The sequence below is a fragment of the Oryctolagus cuniculus genome, chromosome 4 (assembly GCF_051225735.1).
Source record: "Oryctolagus cuniculus isolate XC-2025 breed Fujian yellow rabbit chromosome 4, ASM5122573v1, whole genome shotgun sequence".
Classification (NCBI taxonomy): domain Eukaryota; kingdom Metazoa; phylum Chordata; class Mammalia; order Lagomorpha; family Leporidae; genus Oryctolagus; species Oryctolagus cuniculus.
In genome coordinates, this window is record NC_142870.1 from 133888255 (window position 1) to 133905796 (window position 17542).

Here is a 17542-nt window from a genome sequence, read left to right on the forward strand (position 1 = left end):
TGGGGGTTTCCTTTCTTTCTAGAACATTCACTTCTTTTTTGGGCATTTACTGGCTCAGTCCCAGAATCAGTTACTTATACAAAAACTCTGGGCCCTGGTTCCTGGCAATGGCAAGTGATATTTACAGACTATAATCTGAGTGCTAGAGATGCTCATTGCTACAGAGTTTTCTAGCTTGTTTTCTAGTGATAAAGCTAGAAGGTGTGTATGTGTGTGTATCTGTGTGCGTGTGTATGAGCTTAGGGGTGGATAATTAGTCTTGCTGTGAAGAGGCTGTTTAAGACATCCATGCCCCATATTGGAATATCTGGTTTGACGGCAGCCTCCTGCTCCTGACTCTACCTTCCTGCTTATGCAGACTTTGAGGTGCAGAGGTTAAGTCCCTGAGTTTCTAGCTCTCAGCTTAAGCCTTAGGCCAACCCAGCTGTCAGAAGTATTTGGGGAATGAACTAACAAATGAACCAACAAACTCTCTACTTTCCTCTCTTTCTCTCCCTCTCTCTCTCTCTCTCCCCCTCTCCTCCTATGTTTGCCTCTCAAATAAATAAATATTTTTAAATAAATTTGAAATAATGCTGATATTTTAAATTTATGAGACTTTACAGGCATCTCTGATTTTATGATCTTGTCTTTTAATCTCAAAATTTGTAGTTTCTAATGATATTAATAAAATCACTTCTTTAATCTTAAATATACATATCATAGGCTCAAAATTAAGACTATTGAATAAGCATTTTTAAGATTTTTAGCATTTAAATATAATAACCAAGGCTATACAATCAAAATACTATATTTCAAATTGTCTTAAAGTAGCATACTATTCTCATTGTGGTTATCTGAATTTAAATAAGCTCAGATTCACTTGGTTTAGTTTATTTTTCAATTTTCAGGAAATTTTTACATTTAAATTTGTGTTTCAATCACGTTAAGCAATTACAAAGTTCTATAATAATGTGCACTCACAGAAGTTTTTCTTCTATTCCTGTCCCATCTATCTTGTTCCTTTGCTCCTCATTAAAAGCAATTTCTCTAATTAAGGGTACTTTTCTCTTTATTTTTAATAAAGTAATCAAGTAATTGATACAAATATTCATGCTGTCACCTCTTTCTTAGATAAATGTGAGAACTTTCTTTTTTCACTCAGCAGTATCTACTGGCATAGTAAGATACCATATTAGTAAACAGATATCTGCTTAATTCATTTTGCAATCATAAGATTCACAAAAATATTGATGTACCAAGCAGTCTCTTGTTGACTGACATCTGGGTTGATTCTATTCTTTGGTTCAGTAACTACTCTGCAAATCTTTCATTTTTGTATTTTATCAGTATATCTTCGGCCTATATTCTTAAGAGATATAGATGTTGAATTTACAGGCACAGTCTGTGCTCTCAGGATGTGCCTTCTCCCCATTTCTGAATGCTCCTCTACCAGCTTCTAGCCTGCAACTGTCACTGGAGAGATGATGGAGCAGTTTTTTCTTGCATGTTTAGGGTGCTAGAAGTACATAGGAATTTATATCTTCCTGAAGTGACTTTTAGCAAAGGATGGGTTGGTGTTAAAGTGTCAAAGCCTAAGGGCCAGATAAAATTCATGACACAAACAGATTAATACTTATTTCATTCTATACCATCATGGTTAAATTAAATACCAAAGGAGTCATCAACAGGGTCAGGTAACCAATATTTTACAGGGAAATCAATATTTGCCTTTAGAAAAAAATGGGGAAATTAAGCACTAAGCTAATGCAATATAATATCAAGATAAGATAGTGAAATTCTTAAAAACTACAAATATTTTATTTTCAAATCATAAATTTTAATTTTTTAACAATAAATATTTACTTTTTGTTTCCTTTTTTAAATTATTTTTATTCATTTTGTTTAAGGAATACAACTTCATACATTTAATATTAACAGACTTAGCAACATGATGCTTCTTCCCCATCTACCTCCCTCCCACCCATACTCCCCCCGTCTTCCTCCTCCCTCTTCCTTTCCCATTCTTATTTTTTACAGAGATCAATTTTCAGTTAAGTTTTATACTCATAAGATTAACCATACACTAAGTAGAGAGTTTACCAATTAGTATGAAGAAAAAAATGAAATAAAGAACAAAAGGAAATGAACAAACGAGAAAAATGTTGTTCCCTAATAGTCAAAGCATGGGCTGTTCAAAATCATCGCGCCTCAAAATGTCAGTTGTGCTCCCAGAGATTACATTTTAAGTACTATATGACCTGGTACCAGGCATTTATTTATATGCTTAGAATACCATAAACACATAAAACAGAGATGTAGAGAAACAGACAACAAAAAATCAGTTATTAAAAAAAAAAACTATGTAGTGCATTTAAAACTATAAGAGCAAGTGAAAAAAAAAAAAACCATAAAGGCAGAGGACTTAGACTATGGAAGTAAAGTACATATTTGAAATACAGCTGTCATGGTAGACCTTTTTTAGGAAAACACTCTTGGGCAGTCTTGAGGAGGTGTGAGTGTTAACTTTGAGGCCTCCCAGGCAGAAGGAGAATCGTATGCCAGACCCTGCTCCAACAACCTGAGCAGTGTGCATGTGGTATAACTAGGAGGCCAATATGACCACAACAGAATCAGAGAGAAAGGAGAATGTGAGGAGGTCACCGAGATAAGAGGTGGTAGGATCTTTGAGTGCCTTGTAAGCTGCTGTAAGCTCTGAGCTATTTGTGATGACTGAGACAGGTATCCAAAGGATTTGAATAGAGCGATAGAAATACCAGACTGAAGTTTTAACAGGATCACTCGGTAATGATGTTACTAGTAGTTGGGGTAATGGAAGAGCAAAGATAGATACCAGGAGAACAGTTAAGAAGCAATGTTGGGAGCCGGCGCTGTGGCATAGCAGGTAAAGCCACTGTCTGTAGTGCGCTGCTTTGAGTTTCAGCTGCTCCACTTCTGATCCAGCTCTCTGCTATGGCCTGGGAAAGCACTAGAAGATGGCCCAAGACCTTGGGCCCCTGCACCCACGTGGGAGACCCGGAAGAAACTCCTGGCTCCTGGCTTCGGATCTGCCTAGTTCCAGCCATTGTAGCCATTTGGGGAGTGAACCAGTGGATGGAAGAACCTCTCACTCTGTCTCTCCCTTTCACTATCTGTAACTGTACCTCTCAAATAAATAAATAAAAATCGTCAAAAATAAATTAATTGTATTACCTATTAATGTAAGTATATATGTATCTACATGCCTCTGCCTCTCTGTAACTCTGCATTTCAAATAAATAAATAAAATCTTAAGAAGAAGAAGCAGAAGCAGCAGCAGCAATGTTGGTATCCAAAAGAAAAATGGTGGTAGCTAAGATCATGACTTAGCTATGGAGGATTTAAATCACCAATTCAGGATGAAGTTGAAGATAGAGGCAATTGTAGCTCCTACAAAATTGGGTGTGGAGTGAAAGGTAAGGAGAGGAGTTAGGCAATCACAAGGGATTTTGGCATGATCAACTAGAAGAACCGAGTTGGCAAATGTGAAAATGGAAAAACCGCAGGTGGAGCAGCTTTGGAGAGGGTATACGGTGTCAATCTGGAGCACAGGGTCAACCCAATTTTCACGTTAAAATAATACGTAGTCTTAGAGATTAAAGTTCAAGTTACAATTTCCTTTAAGTCAGGGACTATGACTAAAAGTTTTAGAGTCCCACAAAACACTTAATGAATACTTGCTGAAGGAATTAAAATGCACTTAGTTCCTCAAACTTTCTCCCCATACAGTGTGAAATGTATGAACATAGCCTCTCTCAAATTCATTCTTAAATACTAGGTGTATGTTCTAAGTGTTTAAATTGGCAAGAATAGTTTAAAAACTGATAAAACAATCACACTGATAATGTTTATTAGGTTAACTTTTCAATATAATGCTCAAAAAATGCTATAAGCTGTGTATATAGTGTTTATAATTCAAGATTTCCATCTGTAGTTTTTCTTTGAACAAAGATATAATTTATTTAAGAATACACTGTATGGATATGTTTAATCAAATATAAACTATATTTAAAATGCACCTTTATATTTTATAACCATTCATTTTATAAAGAATTTCCAGTGTTCTTTTTCTGAATCAAAATGCACATATTTGCCTATTCGGTAACTACAAATGCATGTAAAATAAAATAGTGTTTTAAAACTTATAATATCTTATTTCCATGTCTTATAACAACATTTTATATTTATACAGTAGTTCTTAGTTTTTTTCTCATGCTACTCTGTATCACATGGGTAAAATTTCCAGTTATTTAAAAGTGAACCTCATGCAAGAAATGGTATTTATTTTGATTTAATAGATGACAATTAAATGTATGGCAAATATGAATTCCTCAAATAATGAGAGCTGTAACAACATACAATTTGTAGCTATGTGTGTAAAAAAATTAACACTCAGGTATTTATTTACTTGTTACTCCCCATAACACTTGAAGCTAAACAGTCCTTAGAAAAGAAATAAAAGATTTAGCCTCTTGAAAGTTTATTGCAATATAGGACTATAAGAAAAGAGTTAAACTAAACTTCGTATATATATTAGTCATAACGTGATCTGTTGATATATTAGTGGGTCAATAGTTCAGCCAAGAAAGGGACTCTAACCTGAGCAGACACTAATTAAAAGAATCAATTCTTATCCTACTACATATGTCCAATCATATTAACACATTTCTAGATTTCTTACTCAGTGGACTAGTCAAGATTAAAGGATTTGCTAATATGAAGGAACAGAGTCTGCTTCCAAACTGACTGAGCAGATTTGTGAACAAATTAGTTCATTTAAAATTGACAGTGAAAGATTGATTTTGCGCAGAATGAGTTACCTAAGGTATTCATCATTTCCTCTGCCTCTGCACACAAGACAGAGATCCGTTTCCTTCACTTTCTGATTGTAATAGGGCTGCTTACTGAGCACCTTTATTTTACAGTCCTGATTGCAGCCTGTCATTCTTTTTAATTCAGACATATTTTAGCCTCTTAGGCAGACCTTCAGAAATAACTTCCTTAAAAGCCTCGGTAAAATGACTCATTACACATTGCTCAATTCAACCATACTATAAATTATAATACAGGGGAAAGTTCTAATTGCACAAAAGATTCAATTGCTCATAAGACTATCTGACTCTATTCAAAAGCAGGGGTAAGCAGGAAATCCATATGCAAAAACACATTTCCAAAATTGAAGGTCAGTAATCTACAACTCTGACAAAACCTAAGATGTTTGACACTTAGCATAAATGAATATATTCTAGTGTATATTCAATAGATTAATATTTTATGCTAAATGTTAGAAACTAAATACAAAATGAAGAAACAAGATTAACCAGGATGGCTGAGCATGTCGTTTCTTAAGCCAAAACAACAAAAATAAAATATTGTGGAAGAAAAAAATTAGAATACAAAAACAAAAACACAACTTAAAAGACAGTAAGAATTAAATTAAAACTAAATCAAAAGAGAAGTATGTGCATTCATACCACTTTCTTTACAACAACCTAGCCTTCAGCTATCAAAATTGTATATTGTGGTAAGACAATATGTGCAGGAATAGAATCTGCAGGGCTTGCTAATCAACCTGAGATACAGAAAAGTGGCAGAGACTTCTAGGTTAAATATTGTGGGGTGAGAGAATAACAATAACAATTACAATAACTCTGTAACTGACAAAAATTAATTTCTAAGTACTTAAGAAAAAAAATTATCTCAAGGAGCCGCAAGAGGAAGACAATCTCATCCTTCCTCACCTTGACACAGCGGGAAAAGGAGTTCAATTTGGTAGCACTCCTGAGAGAATGAGCTTTTCTGTCTTTCCTTAGAAACACTTTGTTTTATTTTTGTAAGCCTGGAATCCCTCTTAAACTCTCTTTAGGATCAACAATTTTTTTCTTTTCCATAGTTTAAAATGTGTGGGAATTATGTATTTCTCCAGAAAGTTTTGCCAAGATCTATGAATACTTGTCTATAAAAATATAAATTCATAAACTTGCAATAAATCAAACATATAATTCCCTTGGGAAATATTCATCTACTAATTTTCTCAATTTGCCATTTAACATCAGAGAAGGACTTGACTCACTGATGTCATCACAAATTGGATGATAAAGTTTTGATTGGTTGTCCTCCCTACCAATTGTTTTACCCTGCAAGATATTACTCAGGAGGTGAATAGCCTTCTTCCTTGAAAGTAGAATCTCAGGCCACCTGCCAAAATAACATGTGTATTGGACTGAGCGGTGGCCAATCCTGCTTGGAAATATTAACAAATTAGAAATTTCTCAGACAACATAGTAAATACAAAGTATAGTATCTGGATGATATGTAATATTATTTTGAATAGACAGTAGTGGAACAATGGTATTCCAAAATTTCAGCCTCAATGTTTATTTTTGAAGATATCAAAATGAAATTTAACCTGAAGAAAAACCTTATCCCCTGGCTTTACAAAGCTCCTATTATAGCTTCTCACAGTCTTCAATCATGTTACTCCTTCCTTATTGATTCGGAATGGTTAAAAACCTGTCTAGAAGCCAGTCACCAAGGCTTGCTTGCGGGAGAGATATGCTAATTAGCTAAAGGAGACACTGATGGCTCAGTCCTGCCCAGTATTCGGGTCAGGCAGGAAAGAACGAATTCTTCACTGTACCACTGGATGGCTGTTAACCAGAAAATCAAGGGCCAGAGCTGCAATGTAGTAGGCTAACCTCCGTCTGGGGCACTGGCAACCCATATGGGTGCCAATTTGTGTCCCAGCTGCTCCTGTTCTGATCCAGCTCTCTGCTTATGGCCTGGGAAAACAGTGGAAGATGGCCCAGTTCTTGGGGGCCCTGCACCCGCTTAGGAGACCCCGAAGAAGCTCCTGGCTCCTGGCTTCGGATCAGCCCAGTTTCAGCCGTTGCAGTCATCTGGGAAGTGAACCAGCGGATAGAAGATCTTCTTCTCTGTCTCTCCCTTCTTTCTCTCTCTGTTACTCTACTTCTCCAAGAAATAAATAAATCTTAAAAAAAAAAAAAAAGCAGAAAATGAGAACATAACTCTGTCACCAACAAATGCTCATTGCCAACTATCATTTTACAGACAGATGTGTACAGTCCAATTCTATTTGTGTAAGAAACATAAATACATATGCAATGCAGAAGGTCTTCAAGTTAGGCAGCCTAATTCAGCATAAATTCAATACAAATTCATGCTGTGGAGGGATATGGTTCACCCGTAACCTTAAATACATATGTATTACTTAAATTTTATAATAAGAATATAGAAAAATTATTTGCAAAAAGCAAGTATTAGAAAACAATGCATATCTCTTGCAGCAGGAAGTTTATAGTTTACCTAATGAACAGTCTCCTTGAGCAAGTCAGGCTGTCTGACAAGATGTCTCTACATTCGTCCTTAAGACTGCTATATTAAAAATAACTGGCTCTGATATACACCCAATTTGTTTGAATTATACTTAGTCTTTTTGAAAAGCCAATATAATTCATTCTATTAGATTACCATGTTTCTCATGGAACATAATATTTAAGAAACAAAAAGAGAGAAAATATACATTTGCTTAATGATTTTTTCCTATATTCCAAAAACTGATATCTTGCTTCCTAAAATTATATTTGTTGATTAATTTTCACATGGGACAATCATTCTAGTCAAGATATGGTCTGGATGCTTGTATTCCCTCAGAATTCCTACACTGAAACCCAATCACTAAAGTGGTGGTATCAGGACATAGGACTTTGGGAAGTAATTAAGTCATGAAGGTCGAGCCCTCATGAATGGCATCAGGGCCATTCAAGTGAGGTCCCAAGCAGCTGCCTTGCATTTTCCCCATATAAGGGCACAGTGCAAGCATACCATTTGTGAGCCAGAGAATAGGTTCCCACTAGACCTTGAATCTGCCAACATCTTGATTTTGAACTTCCCAGCCTTCAGAACTGTGAGAAGCAGATTTCAGTTGTCTATAAGCTACGCATCTATGGTGTTTTGTTTTAGTAGCAGGAATGTACTGTCACAACTTCACAGGCTTAAATAAGCTTAGAGTTCAGCAAAGCACTCAGAACTACTTGTACTGTCCTCATTACATGACTTGCTAAAAGAAGTCATTTAATGGGCCACCATGGTCCACATAAACACCTCCATAATCTCCCTTTTGTTATTTGATTTGCTAACAAAAAAAGTCAATTGTGTCTATATTTGTTGGTGTGTATATGATAACAATGCCTGTAAACATTTATGTATCTATTTGTCAAAACTTAATTACCTACTGCACATGAACCACTATGCAAGAAATATAATACAAACAGGAAGGGCAGTCATTGCTGAAGAATTTCAGTGACTACTGGAAACCACTGATGAGTAAATAATTCTTTTTCAATGCAGTGAGAAATGAGGGAGAGTGAGAGTCACTGCATTATCCTTGAGTGGAAGTGAGGGTGGAGAGGAAATGCATGCAATACTTCACAGAGGGGCAACTGTATAGCAGACAATGGGGTGAGAACACATCCTAAACAGTGAGGACTAAGCACAACAAATGGGACTCTAAGCAGTGTAGCAGAATCAGGAAGCTGCAAATAACCCAACACTAATGGAGTGGAAGAGAAGGAATGCTCATCAAGTTGGCAAGAGTCAAATGCTACTATGCACTGTAAAGACTTTCTTGGAGGTAATGAAATGATATGAAGTAGAGGAGGCATGATCAATCATGTATTTAGGAAGGAAAACCTCTAGCCCAGAGGATATGTGAAAGTGAATTAAAAGGGATGAGGACTAACAGAAGTACTGTTAAGAAGCCACAATATCCAAATGGCAGAGGATGGCTTAAACTAACTGGTCATGGAAACAAGATCAAGGGGATAGATTGGGGCATATTTAGGGAAGCTGAAAATCAATTATGTGAATATGAGAGCAGGAGGAATCAAGGATGATCTGCAAAGTCTATAATTTTAACCCAGATAGGAAAATATGATTATGTGCATTTTTTCTGAAAGAAAAAACTTAAAGCTCCTACCAGATCCCTAAGTGGGTTCATAACTAAAATAATGTTCAAACCATGACACTGTGCCATTGTCATACTTACTTTAATAAAGACTCAAATCTTTTAAAAAGCATTTTGGGGGATAAGTTTACTAGATTTAATTAATAAAAACACGGGATGCAATGTAGGATTTATCAAATAAAAACTGATATTTCACTGGTGTCCTCTCCCTTATTTGGCACCCCTCCCTAAGGAGATTCAAACTGAAATGATGTTTCTCCAGGATTATATGTTATGTTCCTCATTATCTGGGTACAAAGTTTCTTCAATTCAAATTCTATTAATTCATTCAGCAAATATTGACTGACTACCTACTTTGCCTACATTGAGTACATATTTAGTGAACAAACAGAAGTATTCCTTTTTCCTAAGGAATTTACAATAGACTTGGATGATTGAGTTTTCAAAAAGTAGATTAAGAATTAATAAATGGTTATAAATAGTAAGTACTAGGAGACAAACCAGGAGTATAATAGAGTACAATGTGACTTTGAACTAAGGTGGTTAGGAAGCCACAGCAGATGAAAGGCAGGGAGGAAGGTATTCCAGCAGAGGGAAGAGTTTGGGGGAAGGACTGGAGATAGGAAATAACTGGGTTTGGAAAAAAGAAAGACTTCATGTAGCATTCAAAGAGGACAGTGGAATCAGAAATAGCTACATAATTTGTAGGGCCAAATGCAATATGAACATGCTATTCCTTGATTAAAAAGCAGGAAAAACAAAGCCATTAAAGTTTCTTCAAAAGGTTTGCAGAAAATAATACTAAACGATGTTTATTTTGTTGCAAAAAATTGAAATTCATGTATATGAGATGTTATCAAAAGTCATGGGAGGGGCCAGTGTTGTGGTGTACCAGGTGAAACCACCATCTGCATTGCCGGCATCCCATATGGGTGCTGGTTCAAGTCCCAGCTGCTCCACTTCCAATCCAGCTCTTTGCTATGGCCTGGGAAAGCAGTAGAAGGTAGCCCAAGTCCTTGGGCCCCTGCAACCGCTTGGGAGACCTGGAAGAAGCTCCTGGCTCCTGGCTCCCAATAGGTTCAGCTCTGGCCATTGCAGTCATTTGGGGAGTGAACCAGTGGATGGAAGATCTCTCTCTGCCTCTGCCTCTCTGTAACTCTGCCTTTCAAATAGATAAATAAATCTTAAAAAAATTTTAAAAAGTTGTGGGAAATGGATATTATGAAAAACTATGCATGAGTTTAAATTTTTTGCATAAAAATAAGCTTATCACTTATTCCCATTTTCATGAACTTTTTTAATTACTTGCATATGCATTTTTGTTTTTCTGTTTTCTCTCTGAATTGTTATGCTTTTTTTTTACTGTGTCTAATATTTTTCCAAGATTTAAAAAGGGTAAAATTTTAGGCCAGCACTGCAGCTCAATAGACTAATCCTCCGCCTGCAGCGCCGACACACTGGGTTCTAGTCCTGGTCGGGGCACCGGATTCTGTCCCAGTTGGCCCTCTTCCTGTCTAGCTCTCAGCTGTGACCCAGGAATGCAGTGGAGGATGGCCCAAGTGCTTGGGCCCTGCACCTGCATGGGAGATCAGGAAGAAGCACCTGGCTCCTGGCTTCAGATAGGCGCGGTGCGCTGGCCATAGCTGGCTGCAGCGGCCACTGGGGGGTGAACCAACGGTAAAGGAAGACCTTTCTCGCTGTCTCTCTCTCTCTCACTGTCCACTCTGCTGGTAAAAAAAAAGGGTAAAATTTTAAATAATTAGAATGATTTCTACCATTTATTTTTATCCTGGACAATGCCACTTTTAAATGTAAATATAAAAACACTCACCTTTTATGTAGAATCATTGAATTGTACAATTTATATTTCATAGGTCATACATAATTATGTGATTCATTCTTATCAGAATAATATAAATATTTCAACTTTTAAAATTTTACTTCTTAATACAGATGCAGTCTACCAACACCCTCTTACCTTCAGCTTACAGATAAGTAAGGAGGTGGGACTAAGTGGAAAGGGACCCATGGGTTACCCTCTTACCTTTTCCTTCTATATGGTCCTTTCTGAGTATCTGACTGGATAATATGAAGAATTATGGGTAAGAAAGGATATAATAGTGTTTTGAAATCCTTTGGATTTCTTAAGATGCTACTTCCTTCTTTCTTCACTTGAAATAAGGCCTATTTCCAAAGGGAAAGTTTACTCCTGGAATTGTCAGCCATTCCTCCCATACTCAGTTGGAGCCATAACACACTTAACTTTTACTCATTTTGAGTCTTATTGAACACCCACCCAATGTCCAGCAGAACTTTGGGCACACCAGGAAAGTGTGCTCATGCATACATGGCATGCTCTATTGTTTCCTTAGATTTCACTTTCAAAACATAAATTCAAAGATAAAATTATTGAAAATTTCAACCTGAAACAACAGAACATTAAGCTAAGCCTGAAATCCTGTGTGACTGCTATGGACTGGGTGCTTTTCTGTCTCCCAAATCCATATGTTAAAGTCCTGATTCCTAGTGTATTTGGAGATGCGGCCTTTGGGAGGTAATTGGGTCATCAGGCTGGAGCTAGCCCGATGGAATTAGTGCTTTTATGAAAAGAGTTTTCTCTCTCCCTCTCCCTGCTCTCTGCTCCCTTCTCTGTGTTGTGAGGAAATCAACAAGAAGACAGTCATATGAAAAATCAGGAAGAGGGCCCTCACAAGAGGTCAGATTCACCATGCTTTTATGTTGGACATCACAACCTCCAGACTGGTGTTATGGGTAAAAGGGTAGTGAAGAAAGGCAACCTCGGTTCTTGTCTCATGTGAAAGAAGAATCTCCATACAGACAAAACACTTAGCAAAGCGAGAAATATTTAAGTTAGAACCTCCTGCCATAGTAGCTAGGAGGGGGCCTCCAAGAGAGGCACACCCAAGTATGTCTTCTAAGCACAATTTTTTTGGGGAAAAAAGAACAGCAGCTAACAATCAATTAGAGAGTTCAGTGGGTGCAAATAAAACCCATCAAAAGGCCAGGTTTGTAATCCTCTCTATCCTGTCCAGCTTGCTCATGATGAAGCAGCTATCAGAAAGTGTGATTGATAACTTGTAAGATCGTCACAAAACACACCAAACACCAGAGTAAGGGAAAGGGTTTATTGGGGAAAACCCAGCAGGCCAGAGGGAAGGGGCAAAGAAGGAAAGCGAGAGTAAGAGAGAAAGGAAAGAGAGGAGAAGAGAGGAGAGAAGAGAGGGGAGGAGAGAGGGAGGCAAGAGCTGGTGAGGAGAGGAGAGGAGAGCAGAGGGCCACATGTTCAGGAATAGGTACTTTTAAAACTTTGCCGGAGGGCAGGCCAGGAAGTAGGAGCAGCGAATCCCATTAGGATGTGGGTAGAGCTTGACACTGGTGGTTGGGCCATGTGGCCACCTGGCTTCCAGCGGGGGCTAGAGCCTAGGATGGTGTCAGGGTGTAGATTGTGCCATAGATAAGACTGCGCCATTTTCCTAACATAACTTATCTGTTCTCATGATAAACCAAAACTCAGAAGGGTAGAATCATTGCTTCCTCACTATCCTTGTGATAAAACTGGAAACTCAGGTGGGATTCAGCATTTTTCTCTTTTTAAAGGCAGCTTTTGGAGAGAAGCAAGCATTTTGCACCCTCTTGGAGAGATTTTCCCTTTCCTCATTTCGATCTGGACTGACCTAACTGCCTGCTGGTCCATCTACCTTCCCCCACCAGGAGAAAGGAATGTTTGTTATTTAAGCCACTATAGTCTATTGTAATTTGTCATAGTAACCCAAACTAAGACAGCTACTGTACAAGTCACAAAGCCAGAAGACAGCCCTATATTGAAAGAGGTAAAGATGGGAAAATGGACAGGGACCAGATCATGAAATTCATAGCATGGAGTCCCAATTTTTTCCATGTGTTTAACTCCTCTTTGTTTTATTTGAAAAAACTATACACTATTTTAATGTTATATCTTATTTCTTTCAACTATTAATGAAGCCTCAAATTCAAGAATAATCAAAATTCAAATTATTCTTTTTGTCATATTTATCTTCTGTGCCAATATTAATAGTAATAATAATAGTAGTAATTATGTACTAGAGTATTTTATGTGGCACTTTGCAGGGAAAAAGATTTAGAAGTGGACACCACAATTTCTACATTGTGTCTTTCACAGCTGAATTTTGCCATTTCACAGGACTGTTGGTTCTAGGGTGATGCCCTAGTAATTTGTTTTTTGACACCCATTAATGCATTTCCTCACTTTCCTGATTGAAGTACTGCATACACTGATCATTGATTTGTACAGTTAATGTGTGAATGTCCAATGCATCTTAAAAAAAACCTTTAACACTTCATCCTGCTCCAGTCCTACTTTGCTTTGCAGTGCAAAGTGTCATTTACTGCGTATGTCTCATTGCAAAAGGGATGTGGGCAGAAAGAAAGAAATCAAAACAAAGTTGTGAACAAAGAATAGACGTACTTCCAGTATCACCTAGTACAATATTACTAACTGGACCCCTAAAATTCTGCTTGATACTGTTACAGGAAAATGGCAGCAGAGAACATATTATCTTGGTTCTTTGTCTCACATAGAAGAAGACTTTCTAAGCAGACAAACAGAGAGATTTAGCAAGCAAGATTTATTAGAGGCCGGCGCCGAGGCTCACTAGGCTAATCCTCCGGCTTGCGGTGCCAGCACACCAAGTTCTAGTCCCGGTTGGGGCACCGGATTCTGTCCCGGTTGCCCCTCTTCCAGGCCAGCTCTCTGCTGTGGCCCGGGAGTGCAGTGGAGGATGGCCAAGTCCTTGGGCCCTGCACCTGCATGGGAGACCAGGAGAAGCACCTGGCTCCTGCCTTCGGATCAACGCGGTGCGCAGGCCGCAGTGCGCCAGCCGTGGTGGCCATTGGAGGGTGAACCAACGGCAAAGGAAGACCTTTCTCTCTCTCTCTCTCACTGTCCACTCTGCCTGTCAAAAAAAAAAAAAAAAAAAAAAAAAAAAAAGATTTATTAGAGTCCAGCCAGCCAGCATGGTGAGGGGTTTCTAAGAGAAGAAAAACCTGAAGGACCCTGTGGCACTGGAGTTTTTAAGTACAATTGTGGGGAAGAAACTGTCAATCAATAAGGTGGGAACAAACCCAACAAAAGACCTGGTTTCCCATCTTTTATTCTGTCTGGCTTGCTCCTGATAAAACAAAAGAGCCATCACAAGGGTGGGATTCCTAATTTGTTTTCACAATAAACTGGGAGCTCAGAAGGTTGGAGTCACCACTCCCTTGCTATTCTCATAATCAGATTGGAGGCTCCCAAGGAGTGGGCAAGCAGGCACTTCTGACCTTGGTAAGGATAACTTCTAGGGGGAACATTTTCCACCCTCAGTTTCCAGGCTGCCTATTAAACCATCTGACTTCTCACAATAGCATTTTGCTTACTTTTTTTTTAAAGATTTTATTTTTATGTATTTGAAAGACAGAGTTACGGAGAAGAGTAGAGATAGAAAAGTTTTCTATCCACTGGTTCACTTCCCAAATGGCTGCAACAGGTGGAGCTGAGCTGATCTGAAGGAGCCAGGAGCTTCTTCCTGGGTCTCCCACGTGGGTGCAGGGGCCCAAAGACTTGGCCATATTCCACTGCTTTCCCAAACCATAGCAGAGAGCTGTATCGGAAGAGGAGCAGCTGGGACTAGAACCAACACCAATATGGGATGCCGGTACTTCAGGCCAGGATTTTAACCCTCTGTGCCACAGTGCTGGCCCCCTTTGGCTTATCTTTATCTTATTATTGTATGTATAGTACATGGCCATATTGAATTACATTACGATTCTGCTCTGGAGTTCCCTTCCTGCACTTCAGGAAGCTGGCTGTCATTAAGGATTAGTGCGATGCTCATTGGGTGTCCCCAAATCCCCTCTACGTGTGCTGCTCACAGCTTTGGCCATGATATGAATGCCTGGGCTTAGAAACTGCCATTGTTAGGTAGGAAGTCAGAAATGAGCTTATGTGTGTGTGACAAAGGCCTAAGGAATTGACATTTAGGTCCAGCACCTGCATCTAAGTCATCCGGATAACCTTCCAGGTGCAGCTCAGTATCTGCACTTCAAAAGTCCTGCCCCTTCTACCAGATAACCATCCTTCCCCTAAGGCGGGCAATGCCAGCCAGGCTTCCCCAGTCTGAACCCCCCCACCCTCTACCCCCACCTCAACCAGACTGCTCGCTTAGCCCTCTGCCTCTCTGCTGAGTCACCTGCCTGGCCTGCCCAGGTGTATTCCCTCCACTCAACCATGTAACCTCGCTCTACCCCAGTCTGAGCGACTGGGCACGCTCTCTCAGGTTCTGTCTGGAGAGGTGCCCATCCGTTCTTATGAATGTCCCCACCCTAATAAACCTTGCTATTTTGCTTTCCATTATTCTCTGTCTCACGCCTGAATTTTTGCTTGTGCGAAGACAAGAACCCTGCCTTCTCTGGTAACAACATCAGTTGAGAATACCAACAAAATGTTATCACTGGCTTCTTTTTCAGATTATTTCTTGTATTTAAAGAGAAAATATAAAATACACTACAGAATATTTTTAAAACATACATTTTTTCACATTTTTTAGATTTGATATATAAATACTATTTGTGTTATACAATAACAAACCAACATAACAAAAATGTACTTTAGAGTTTTCTTTTGGTGACTTAAAAAACTGCCAGTAATGGAGGAGAGCTGTGTCCAAGTGTGAGAGATTATCTAAAGAATCTTTAATTAGTTGATTTTTTTAAGTATCTACCGCATATCAGTTATGACTCTTGGCAGTAAAATCTGTGGATGGATCTGTATAAAATCTGAAGCACTCCTGATATAAACAAAACATGGTGGCAATATTTTCTTCACGTTAAGTTAAATAAACTGAGATTTCTTCAAGATGGTATTTCCAGCAGAATTCCTCCAGTGAAATTATCCTGCCTCATTTTTTCAATATGTATTTATTTACCTATTTATCCAAAAAGTAGAGTTCCAGAGAGGAATACACACACACACACACACACACACACACAGAGGCACAGAGACAGAGGCGGAAATCTTTCCTTTGCATGTTCACTCCCCAAATGCCCACAAAAATCAGGCGAGGCCAAAATGAAGCCAGGAGCCAGGAACTGCATCTGGTTTCCCATGTGGATGGCAGATCCGTGTGGATGGTAGGGGCCAACTATTTGGGCTGTGATACGTAGCCCAGTAGACACATTTGCAGGAATCTGGATTTATCCTGCTTTATTTAACATGCTTTTCTCGTCTGGGTCAAAGCCCCACACCCATGACTCCTTGGCCTTCTTTCCCTCTCTGTCCTCTCCTTCTCAGTCTTCCAAGGTAGACGAGATTTTAAGTTGCTCTAAACTGTAGTTTTCTCTCATGCAACAACAGCAAGTCTCCTGACTCCGTAGTCTTGCAGCTTAAAGAAGCTTTTCTGTACCAAAAATCCGAGGAACTCAGTGCTTAGCTTTTGATATGCTAAAATTGGAGAATAAGGAATTTGGAAATCCTTTTCCTGGCTGTGGCCTGGTTTACAAAACTATTGTCTTGATGCATAATCCTATTATGCATTTGTTTTTTCTATTTGAGTGCCTTCCACAACAGGTCTAATCTCTATACATACATACATACTCCCTGGCAGATGGATGCATAACTGACTACAGCAAAGCCTTGAATTTAGAAAAAGATAAAAAAAAAAACCTTGTAATTTTTAACTATTTGCCTTTCTTTCAACAGTATACTTAAATGCAACAGAAATTCAATACTTAAATGGATAGAAATTCATCGAGCATCTTCTAAACTTATTTTTCCTATTTATTTCTTCATCTTTAGCCAACTCTGACTTTTGCTAAAACTACTAATAACAGCAACAAATATACACAAAAGTAAGCACCGTATCTCTTTCAAAATAATGCAAACACTTCTGCTCTAGTGATAAAATGTCAGCACTATAACTGAGTGAGAAGGGTTAGTGGAATAACTGAAACTGAATTACAATTTCTCCAAAATAAAGCTATACTATGAGTAATAATAGTAGCAGTGTTGATATTTATAATGAAATGTGTATTAGATAATCAAGATTACTTAGATTGTACCCAACTATATTTAAATCTATCACAAGCATTTATTCTAATTATCATTGAAAGTGCCCACATGTATTACATTCTGGGTTACTGTGAAAATATTAATCTGTTTCATAAACCATTCCATTCATATACTTCAAAACGTCGTAGTTGCAGACACAAATAGTTTTATTTATAAAGAGAATTGAAAATGAATCTTGATGTGAATGGAAGGGGGGAGGGAGAAGAAAGGGGAGGGTTGCGGGTGGGAGGGAAGTTATGGGGGGGGAAGCCATTGTGATCCATAAGCTGTACTTTGGAAATTTATATTCATTAAATAACAGTGAAAAAAAAGAAAAAAAAAGAAATATTTCCATTAACTTTGACATATCTGTCACAATTACAGTATTTTTTATGGTGTTGTGGCTCCCCAAATGATCCTCTGCAGTATGGTGC

General features: G+C 38.2%; 1 long non-coding RNA gene across 2 annotated transcripts in view; it reads right to left on the reverse strand.

Annotated features, from left to right (window-relative positions):
* Window positions 1-3843: 3843 nt before the first annotated feature.
* Window positions 3844-17542, reverse strand: part of LOC103350411 (uncharacterized) — a 335035-nt gene continuing 321336 nt past the window's right edge. For both annotated transcript variants that reach the window (XR_011388163.2, XR_016232714.1), the window contains exon 9: window positions 3844-7009. This is a non-coding gene — a long non-coding RNA (uncharacterized LOC103350411). The remainder of the gene's footprint in view (window positions 7010-17542) is intronic.